This window comes from Leuciscus leuciscus (genome assembly GCF_965113295.1).
Source record: "Leuciscus leuciscus genome assembly, chromosome: 1".
Taxonomy (NCBI): Eukaryota; Metazoa; Chordata; class Actinopteri; order Cypriniformes; family Leuciscidae; genus Leuciscus; species Leuciscus leuciscus.
This window is the reverse complement of record NC_138725.1, coordinates 3882843-3892880: the sequence shown is the minus strand read 5'-3', so window position 1 is coordinate 3892880 and position 10038 is coordinate 3882843. Positions and strand designations below refer to the sequence as shown.

The 10038-nt window shown below is 42.6% G+C and overlaps 2 long non-coding RNA genes across 2 annotated transcripts; both read left to right on the top strand.

The window, feature by feature from the left end:
• The first annotated feature begins 3553 nt into the window (after positions 1-3553).
• On the top strand, positions 3554-5107 carry LOC309497146. The gene is made up of 5 exons (XR_014205423.1): positions 3554-3812; positions 3915-4041; positions 4202-4433; positions 4580-4856; positions 4935-5107. It is a non-coding gene; the product is annotated as an uncharacterized lncRNA (long non-coding RNA).
• A 106-nt stretch (positions 5108-5213) lies between these two features.
• Positions 5214-5989, top strand: LOC309480518. The gene is made up of 3 exons (XR_014199670.1): positions 5214-5290; positions 5528-5708; positions 5850-5989. It is a non-coding gene; the product is annotated as an uncharacterized lncRNA (long non-coding RNA).
• The last annotated feature ends 4049 nt before the right edge of the window (positions 5990-10038 follow it).

The window sequence follows — 10038 nt, the reverse complement described above, 5'->3', positions numbered from 1 at the left end:
ATATAGCCTACAAAGTATTTTTCATAAAAAAATAAATAATTTAAACCCACATTTATTTATTTAAAAAAGTCGATTTTGATAATATGAAAAAGTTTTTAAATAATATAATTTATGAAAATAAAAAAATTATATTTTTCGATCATAAATTCACAATAAAACATAAATCATATTCAGCACAGAAAAAATGGGGCAAAAAACAGGGCCCGAGTTAGCCAAACTAGTTGTTTTACTCGCTGTATAAACAAATGTAGGCTAAATAAAATGCATTATAGCCTACTCACCAAAACTGATTCTCTGTACACAAAATCCATTCTCCTTTCTTTTCTCAAGAAGACTTCAATTACACTGTTGTACAAGTTATTTGTACGTTTCAGTTCCAACAATTCCATTTCTATCGCCATGGAGGTTAATGCTGAAAGTCGAGTCTGTCCAGTCTTATTTCTGTCATACGTTTTAATTCTCTTTAGGGCTGAGAATGTCCGCTCGACAGAAGCAGTGGACACAGGGACAGTCAGCGCCAAACATGCCAAAAAAAAGCTGTATTTAATCGCTATACATTCTTTTATATATTGTACTGTACAGATTCCGTTTGCGGTTTGCTCTGACTAGCTATAATAGCACGGGTTCTGACCATCCAATCGAAAGGACGTGAAAAGGCTGACGTTATTCTAAGCCTTCTAGATGGCCCCAGTGTCGCCATCTCGAAATCTGATTGGTTGATTAAATCTGATATCAGTATCTGATTGGTTAAAGAGCACCGTTACGTTGCCATTCTTTTTAAGCAACAGGCGCCTGCACGATTGATTCTGAAGGCCTTAAGGCAGATTTATTTGATCGTGGCAACACATTGAGACTGAAATATGATTGGATAAAAGCTCTAACATAAAAATACACTACTGGAAGCAGCGCGACCAAGAAAAAAGCTATGAAATTAAGAGAATAGACTATTGGGAATCATTTAATACACATTCACAGGAAAAAAAAATATTACATCAATGCAAGCCAGTGATTCTGATAGTGTTTAGGCCAGCAGAGAAGGCCTTGCTGGCCCTGACGCTCCACCACTGCTGATGGCTAATTAACATTCGACCTCCCCCACACAGCCTGACTTCCTCTCACACACTACTAAGAACAACTCATACAAGAACATGGTTTAATGTGAATGTTTATCATTGACTGTTATGTTTTTGGTGTCATTTGAAATGTCTCAAAGTGAGTGGTACAGATATCTCATATCCAGATAGATAAAATAAAAGGAAATAAGGTTTAGAGAAGTTTAGAGAAAACTGGTCCAGATAATGCCATCCCCCTTTTGTTGAATAAGAAGCCATTTTGAGGGTGGCCTCCCCCATCCCCCATGTTACCTGGTCAAGGGGATAAAGGAAGGTGTGCTCCGGGTCTCTGGGCTCTTCTTTGCTGGACAGGAATGGAATAGGTGGTCTCTCTCTCTCTCTCTCTCTCTCTCTCTCTCTCTCTCTGGTACAAGCTGGGTAAGATTATTTGGTGTAACCAATGTATAACCATGTTCTAGATATTTGAATTGATTGTGGAATTAATCTCTGATATCTGAAATATTAAATTGTTACATTTGGTTATTCTAACTGATTTTGACATTGTTCATTTAATGGTTAAAGGAATAGTTAAACATTCGCTCACTTTTAGTGAGGCACAGATATTATTAAAACCTTTCATTTATGGAGTCAATACATATAATCAATGTATTACAAATCTAACCAACCAATACTTTGCATGAGTGAGGACAGAACACATGATACCTTCCCCGTGTATTGGCGAACCGGCAGATTGGACCAATATAGCGGGCCTTAGAGTCTTAGTGAGTTAGGAGTCCTCTCGACTTCTTTTAAGCTATCCCAGGCTTAGGTGCTACTTTTAGGGCTAAAATGCTTCGTGAATTACTCTTAGTCAAAAAAATTAGGAGTCCTAAAGTTACGAGTGACACGCCCATTATATTTAGGAGTTGCTCCTAAATTCGCCAGTTAGGAGCTACTTTTAGCCTTAAAATTCTTTGTGAATACGGCCCCTGAAGAGGTTCATAAAGAGAGGTTATTTAATTATTTTGTTTTATTATTGATGATTTATGTTATATTGTGAGATATCTTTCAATATAGCAGTTTTACAGGCTTTTATCATGTATCCTGACTCAAATAATGTGTTTCTAACAGCAAACACTCAGAATAAAGTGAGATGATCTGCTGATGATCCTGAATGGCTTGTTGAATGAGTGTTGATAGTCTGAGGCTCATCAATATTAACAGATCTGCTGAAAACACTCTTTATTTCATGACAATAGTTCCGGTTTTCACCTCATTTATTATGCTGATGTCTTCAGATCTCCTGTAAATTGACACTTAAAGCTCATTTCATTGGTGTCAGCAGACTGAGGGGATTTGTTGCCTACTATATGTAGCTTTATGAAATTCTAGTATGGTAGTCTCAGCAAAAGCATATAACAGAGGGATTTCTTTGTTCTGAAAGAAGGTACTGTCTCCTATTCTCTATTATGAACACAGTATAAGGGTCCTCCAGGCTACTAATGTACATGTGGTAGGATAGCCAGAAACTGACCATATACAGTATATGACCTTGTTATTCAATGTATATTATTCATATATGATGTAAGTTGTACACTATCTTATTGGTTAACTCTCTGTAACTCCCCTCATATTCTTGCTATATCTTCTGAGCAGAGGTGGAGAGTAACAAAGTACATTTACTTAAGTACACTTTTTGAGTATCTGTACTTTACTTGAGTATTATTTTTTCTGGAAACTTTTTACTTTAACTTCTACTACATTTGAAAGACAAATATCTTACTTTTTACTCCACTACAATTCTGTCAGGTCCTTGAGTAGAAAGTAGTAATGTCAGACAGGGGATGATTTTGGTTACAGGGACCCGCAGGGGTTGCATTTTTGCAGGGGTTGCATTGTGACTGGAAATGAAAGTCGAATTGATGTCAGAAAGTTTTATAATAATTTTCAGTTTCTGCACATATAAAATGTTATTATAATGATCTAACTTATAGTGATTACTGAATAATAAGATCAAACTATATTTTAGATTAGATAAGATTAGATTTTAGATTATTTATCTGTAGTGGTTGATGAAGATGAGTGTCATTTAGGGATGTAAATGTTCATAAATTCCCATTGATCGATTGTCGTTTAAATTAACGATCAATTAAAGGGGTTGTGACATGAGAAACCAAATTTGCCTTGATCTTTTGGTATATAAGAGGTCTTTGTACCATTAAAACGTCCTGCAAGTTTCATAGCTTAAGACTGGTCCTCTCCATTATAAACGAACCATTTATTTAATCAAGCTCTAAATACAGCTCGTTCTGGATCCATGGTATGAAGTGACGTCACGGTACGAAGTGACGTAGCAGTCGTTTGCATATGACCGCCTCCACCTTCCAGCGTAAAGACAACAACGCCGATCGTGTCGTTGTCGCGCCGCGTGTCTCAAGTGTGTTCAGGCGACGTGCAGCGAGTGGGTCTGTGTACAGGAAAATTGCAATGCCACGCAGATGTGCTGTTCCTGGCTGTGGACAAACAACATCTTTGAATTCGCTGCCGAAAGATCCAGACGTCAGGGAAAAATGGATGGACTTTATTTTTTGCGGACGTCCCAGTCACTCGAGTGTTAATTTAAGCGTTTGTTCTATACATTTTAAGGATGACTGTTTTGAAAACAAATCCCAATATGATGCTGGCTTTGCCAGAAAACTGTTGCTCAAAGATAAGGCCGTGCCGACTATTCTGGGCTCAACTGCAACGACGACGCAAACTGTAAGTAATGTATTTAAAACTTTAAACTACTTTTTAAAAGGCAATTTCATTCATTACGAATAATCAGTGTTTTTACTTAGTTTACTTGCATATTGTTTTCAGAGACCGCCATGTTCAGGCCCCATTACAAAAGATGTTGGCTGTCAAACTGACCAACCCACTCATAACGTTACATCTGTGGGCACACAGCTGTCGTTTCGAACCATGAGACCCAAGTATCGTAGCAAAGGTATTATTTATAAAATCCTAACTTGTGTCATCCTAATTCCATTTTTAAGAAGCTTAAAAGCTTTATTGTCAAAAAGGAAGTATTTATTGTCCATATTTTTATAAAAATGCAATTACAATTGATATAATAAAACTTCACATTGTATTTTCTAACGTTATAGAAACACAAACAGAGCCGTCCTCAAATCTTTCAAGTGGTGATGTCGCCATACCCTGGACTACTTCACAGCCTTTTACTTCGACTCCTTTAAAAGATGAAAGGCCTGCCAAAAGGCGTCGCTTTGAATTGGAGGTTGAAGAAAGTGTGTCTTTTGAAGAAGTCTGTGACACTCAGGACGTAACATATGACCCTGCTCAGTCTGTCACCAGTGTGACTGAACCATCAAAGCATTCGTAAGTTTTGGTCTTAATCATGTTAAGTTTAGCATACATTTATGTGAACTGTATGTTTTATTGACTCGTAAAATTGATTATGTTGAAAAAAAAAAAAAACACACACAAATTACATTAATTTTGTTATAATTTTTTTCTTGTGATAGCATGTACACATCCAAAGCCTCTCATGAAGACACAAAATATATTGTGTTTGAAAACTGTCTACTTGAACTGTTTGAGACCTGTCCAGTATGTTCAAGAGCCTGCAATATTCGGCCTCGTAGCAATGGGACTTTTTTGGCCATTGATCAACTTTGCCCACATTGTGAGTACTTCAGACAGTGGAAGAGCCAACCCTGTGTTGGCAGTACCCCTGTTGGTAACCTCCAGCTGTCTGCTGCCCTGTACTTCTCAGGAGCTTCATTCTTACAGATGAAAAAGGTTTGTGGGGTGTATTGTTTTTTTCCTGTTTATAATAGTTTAAACGTATAATGCATAATTATTTTTTTCCTTTTGAAGGTATTTCAGTCAATGCATTTGAAGATGTTCAAATACAGAACCTTCAGAAGGCATGCCAGCATGTACCTGGAACCACTAATAATATATAAGTGGAAGAAGGAACAGGTGGATTTAGTGAAGGATCTCTGTGAGGCGGACAAGGTGATAATTGGTGGCGATATGAGAGCTGATTCACCAGGTAAAGAGTCATGCTTGGTGATGCAAGTTCTTCTGCAGTCTTAATAATTTGTTCCTGTGTAAACAATTTTATATAATATTATTTGTGTTGTGACATTTTATGCCATTCAGCCAAGTATGGGAGCTACACCACAATGGATCTTCAAAAGAACCTCATAATAGACATCCAGCTAGTGCAGGTGAGAAAATGCAAAGATCACATCATGTCAATGCACACAAAATTACCAGAAAAAAGTGGCAAAAGAGTATGCCATTCCAGTTTCAAATTAAACAATTTTAAATTAAAATTGTATTATAAATTACAATTGCTATTTATAATAAACCTTTTATACTTCAAAGATGTAGTCGGATATGATTATTGTTTTAAAGGAATTAAATAACTGACTTTCACTGTCCTGATAACTATTTTTTCACAGAGTAATGAGGTCGGTGGTAGCTACCACATGGAGAAAGAAGGGTTAAAACGAAGCCTGGAATGGCTGGAGGAATGTGGTGTAAGGCTAGACTGCATTGTGACAGACCGACATCCCCAGATTCAAAAGTTTCTGAAAGAACGAAACGTCACACAGTACTATGATGTCTGGCATTTGGAGAAAGGTACGTTTGAGTTTTGTTGTCTTGTGGTTATAACTGTACTTATTACAGATCCTGAAAATAAAAACATCTCATGCTAATAAATAGGTAGTTTTTTTTAAATTACATAAACTATATTTCTTTTTGGGTATTACAATTGATTAGGGTTGTCAAAGAAGTTAGAGCAAATTGCCAGAGACAAGGACTGTTCAATAGTGAAAAAGTGGCAGCACAGCATAAGGAACCATCTCTATTGGACTGCAGCATCCTCTACTTCAGGACCAGAGAAGGTAGCCAAGTGGAAGTGTCACAGGCGGGGAGCGCTAACCGCCTCCCCTAAGTTGCGTACCACCCTGAGGAGCAAGACCGTATTCCCACAAAGTCAGAACAGGACACAGAATAGCTTCAAAAGGTTTTATATTTATTAAATGATTAAAAGAGTCTTTAAAGTAAGCAATTACTCCCAGGAGGAATCGACCAGCAGTTCCTCGTTCTCTCTTCAGACAGAGAATGGAGGGTACGTATACTTCACAGCTTTAGCAGGCTCTTCACTAGACTCAGACAGAGAATGGAGGGTACGTACAACTCACAGCTTCAGCAGGCTCTTCACTGGACTCAGACAGAGAGTGGCGGGTACGTATAACTCACAGCTTCAGCAGGCTCTTCACTGGACTCAGACAGAGAATGGAGGGTACGTATAACTCACAGCTTTAGCAGGCTCTTCACTAGACTCAGACAGAGAGTGGCGGGTACGTATAACTCACAGCTTCAGCAGGCTCTTCACTGGACCCAGACAGAGAATGGAGGGTACGTACAACTCACAGCCTTAGCAGGCTCTTCACTAGACTCAGACAGAGAGTGGCGGGTACGTATAACTCACAGCTCCAGCAGGCTCTTCACTGGACTCAGACAGAGAGTGGCGGGTACGTATAACTCACAGCTTTAGCAGGCTCTTCACTGGACTCAGACAGAGAGTGGCGGGTACGTATAACTCACAGCTTTAGCAGGCTCTTCACTGGACTCAGACAGAGAGTGGCGGGTACGTATAACTCACAGCTTTAGCAGGCTCTTCACTAGACTCAGACAGAGAGTGGCGGGTATGTATAACTCACAGCTTCAGCAGGCTCTTCACTGGACTCAGACAGAGAATGGAGGGTACGTATAACTCACAGCTTTAGCAGGCTCTTCACTAGACTCAGACAGAGAGTGGCGGGTACGTATAACTCACAGCTTCAGCAGGCTCTTCACTGGACTCAGACAGAGAATGGAGGGTACGTATAACTCACAGCTTTAGCAAGCTCTTCACTGGACTCAGACAGAGAGTGGCGGGTACGTATAACTCACAGCTTTAGCAGGCTCTTCACTGGACTCAGACAGAGAGTGGCGGGTACGTATAACTCACAGCTTTAGCAGGCTCTTCACTGGACTCAGACAGAGAGTGGCGGGTACGTATAACTCACAGCTTTAGCAAGCTCTTCACTGGACTCAGACAGAGAGTGGCGGGTACGTATAACTCACAGCTTTAGCAAGCTCTTCACTGGACTCAGACAGAGAGTGGCGGGTACGTATAACTCACAGCTTTAGCAAGCTCTTCACTGGACTCAAACAGAGAGTGGCGGGTACGTATAACTCACAGCTTTAGCAAGCTCTTCACTGGACTCAAACAGAGAGTGGCGGGTACGTATAACTCACAGCTTCAGCAGGCTCTTCACTGGACTCAGGAGGCTGTTTATCTGGAACTGTAGATGCAGACCAAACAATCCGAAACCGTCAAAGCACTCGTGCACACACTTCAACCTTCCCAATGTGAACACTTTAAGAACAAGACACTTCAAAACAGTAAACTCACTGTGACCAAGGCAATTGAACAGTGTCCAAACAAACATCTCCTTGAAGTTGGACTGGGCTGGTTAGCTGCTGTGTTGAAAGAAGAGCAGTACAACAGTAGGGTAGTAGAGCAGCAGAACAGTAGAACAGTCGAGCCGAGGGAATCCCTTTTCAACTGGCAGAGAAAACAGAATATGAGCAAAGCTCACCATACAGGTCAGGGGAGTCACAGGCTGTCACACATCCCATCACATTGAACCACGAAGCAGGCACACACGCCTCTCAACCCGACAATCGGGGCCGTGTCCACGCGACGGCGGCAGCCGTAGTGATCGCGAATTCCAGTTCCGTCAGAATGCCGGTTTCGTTTCAGATCCTCGTCGGTTTCGCGTTACAAACGCGCTCGATCAAATCGTCGGCCGAGCGCCCCTTCCTGGGCGCCGGTCTCTCCCTCGTCTCCTGCCGCGTTCTCCCCCGCGTCTGCTGCCCTTTCCTCGGCCGAGCGCCCCTTCCTGGGCGCCGGTCTCTCCCTCGTCTCCTGCCGCGTTCTCCCCCGCGTCTGCTGCTCTCCAACTGTCAGCAACAATGAACATATAAAGCACTCCCATCACACATGTGGGCCAATCGCCAGCATAGACTATTCCCGCCGAACACCTGAAGCTGATTTATCTATTAGATTGCTAGATTGTCACCATTAACATCCAGGCACAGGAAACAGCCATTTTGCTGGGTGTTACATTAAAAACATTCCCAGAGGGAAACCCATTCCCTGGCATGTGCGTTCCTCCCCCACTGAACATAGTCAGCCCGTGACATCCTCCCCCACTATTGAGTTCTAGTCCCTAGAACCTGGATGGAAAAAAAAAAGTCTCTGGAATGGCACAGTGGGGATAGCGGGTCGTTGCTACAACACAAGTGAGGCAGTATTAATACAGTAGAGCAGCAGAACAATAATACACCTCCAGTATGGAAGTTGTTTAAAATAGCATGCACTTGCTTGTCCCAGCCCAAAGTCATCTCTCTTGCTCTCATCAGATTCCGTCTCCCAGTGCCCAAGGCAATCCAGCTCTCAAATCACTCGTAATTGCTGTCATCTCCTCGCTACCCCCTCCCAAGTCACGTCTCCAGTGTATCCAGACAGCTCTTGAATCAGCCATCTGAAACTTGCCGCAAACCTCCAGGCCACCATCACGTCCTCCCTTTAGCCGGGCATACTGCTCCCGCATTCAGTCCCTGCAAGCCAGGCACTCGGTGCGCGACTTCCACCCCTGCAAACTCAGCTCTGATCCTCCGAACCTCCGCACCCAAGGGGCACCCATTAAGACCGGCATAACTTGGGGGCATGTTGCTGGTGCTTCGTCGTCTGACATTTGGAGGTCTACGGTTGCTCAAACCCAGGGCGGAATCCTGCCGACTACGCCAAGTGTCACAGGCGGGGAGCGCTAACAGCCTCCCCTAAGTTGCGTACCACCCTGAGGAGCAAGACCGTATTCCCACAAAGTCAGAACAGGACACAGAATAGCTTCAAAAGGTTTTATATTTATTAAATGATTAAAAGAGTCTTTAAAGTAAGCAATTACTCCCAGGAGGAATCGACCAGCAGTTCCTCGTTCTCTCTTCAGACAGAGAATGGAGGGTACGTATACTTCACAGCTTTAGCAGGCTCTTCACTAGACTCAGACAGAGAATGGAGGGTACGTACAACTCACAGCTTCAGCAGGCTCTTCACTGGACTCAGACAGAGAGTGGCGGGTACGTATAACTCACAGCTTCAGCAGGCTCTTCACTGGACTCAGACAGAGAATGGAGGGTACGTATAACTCACAGCTTTAGCAGGCTCTTCACTAGACTCAGACAGAGAGTGGCGGGTACGTATAACTCACAGCTTCAGCAGGCTCTTCACTGGACCCAGACAGAGAATGGAGGGTACGTACAACTCACAGCCTTAGCAGGCTCTTCACTAGACTCAGACAGAGAGTGGCGGGTACGTATAACTCACAGCTCCAGCAGGCTCTTCACTGGACTCAGACAGAGAGTGGCGGGTACGTATAACTCACAGCTTTAGCAGGCTCTTCACTGGACTCAGACAGAGAGTGGCGGGTATGTATAACTCACAGCTTCAGCAGGCTCTTCACTGGACTCAGACAGAGAATGGAGGGTACGTATAACTCACAGCTTTAGCAGGCTCTTCACTAGACTCAGACAGAGAGTGGCGGGTACGTATAACTCACAGCTTCAGCAGGCTCTTCACTGGACTCAGACAGAGAATGGAGGGTACGTATAACTCACAGCTTTAGCAAGCTCTTCACTGGACTCAGACAGAGAGTGGCGGGTACGTATAACTCACAGCTTTAGCAGGCTCTTCACTGGACTCAGACAGAGAGTGGCGGGTACGTATAACTCACAGCTTTAGCAGGCTCTTCACTGGACTCAGACAGAGAGTGGCGGGTACGTATAACTCACAGCTTTAGCAAGCTCTTCACTGGACTCAGACAGAGAGTGGCGGGTACGTATAACTCACAGCTTT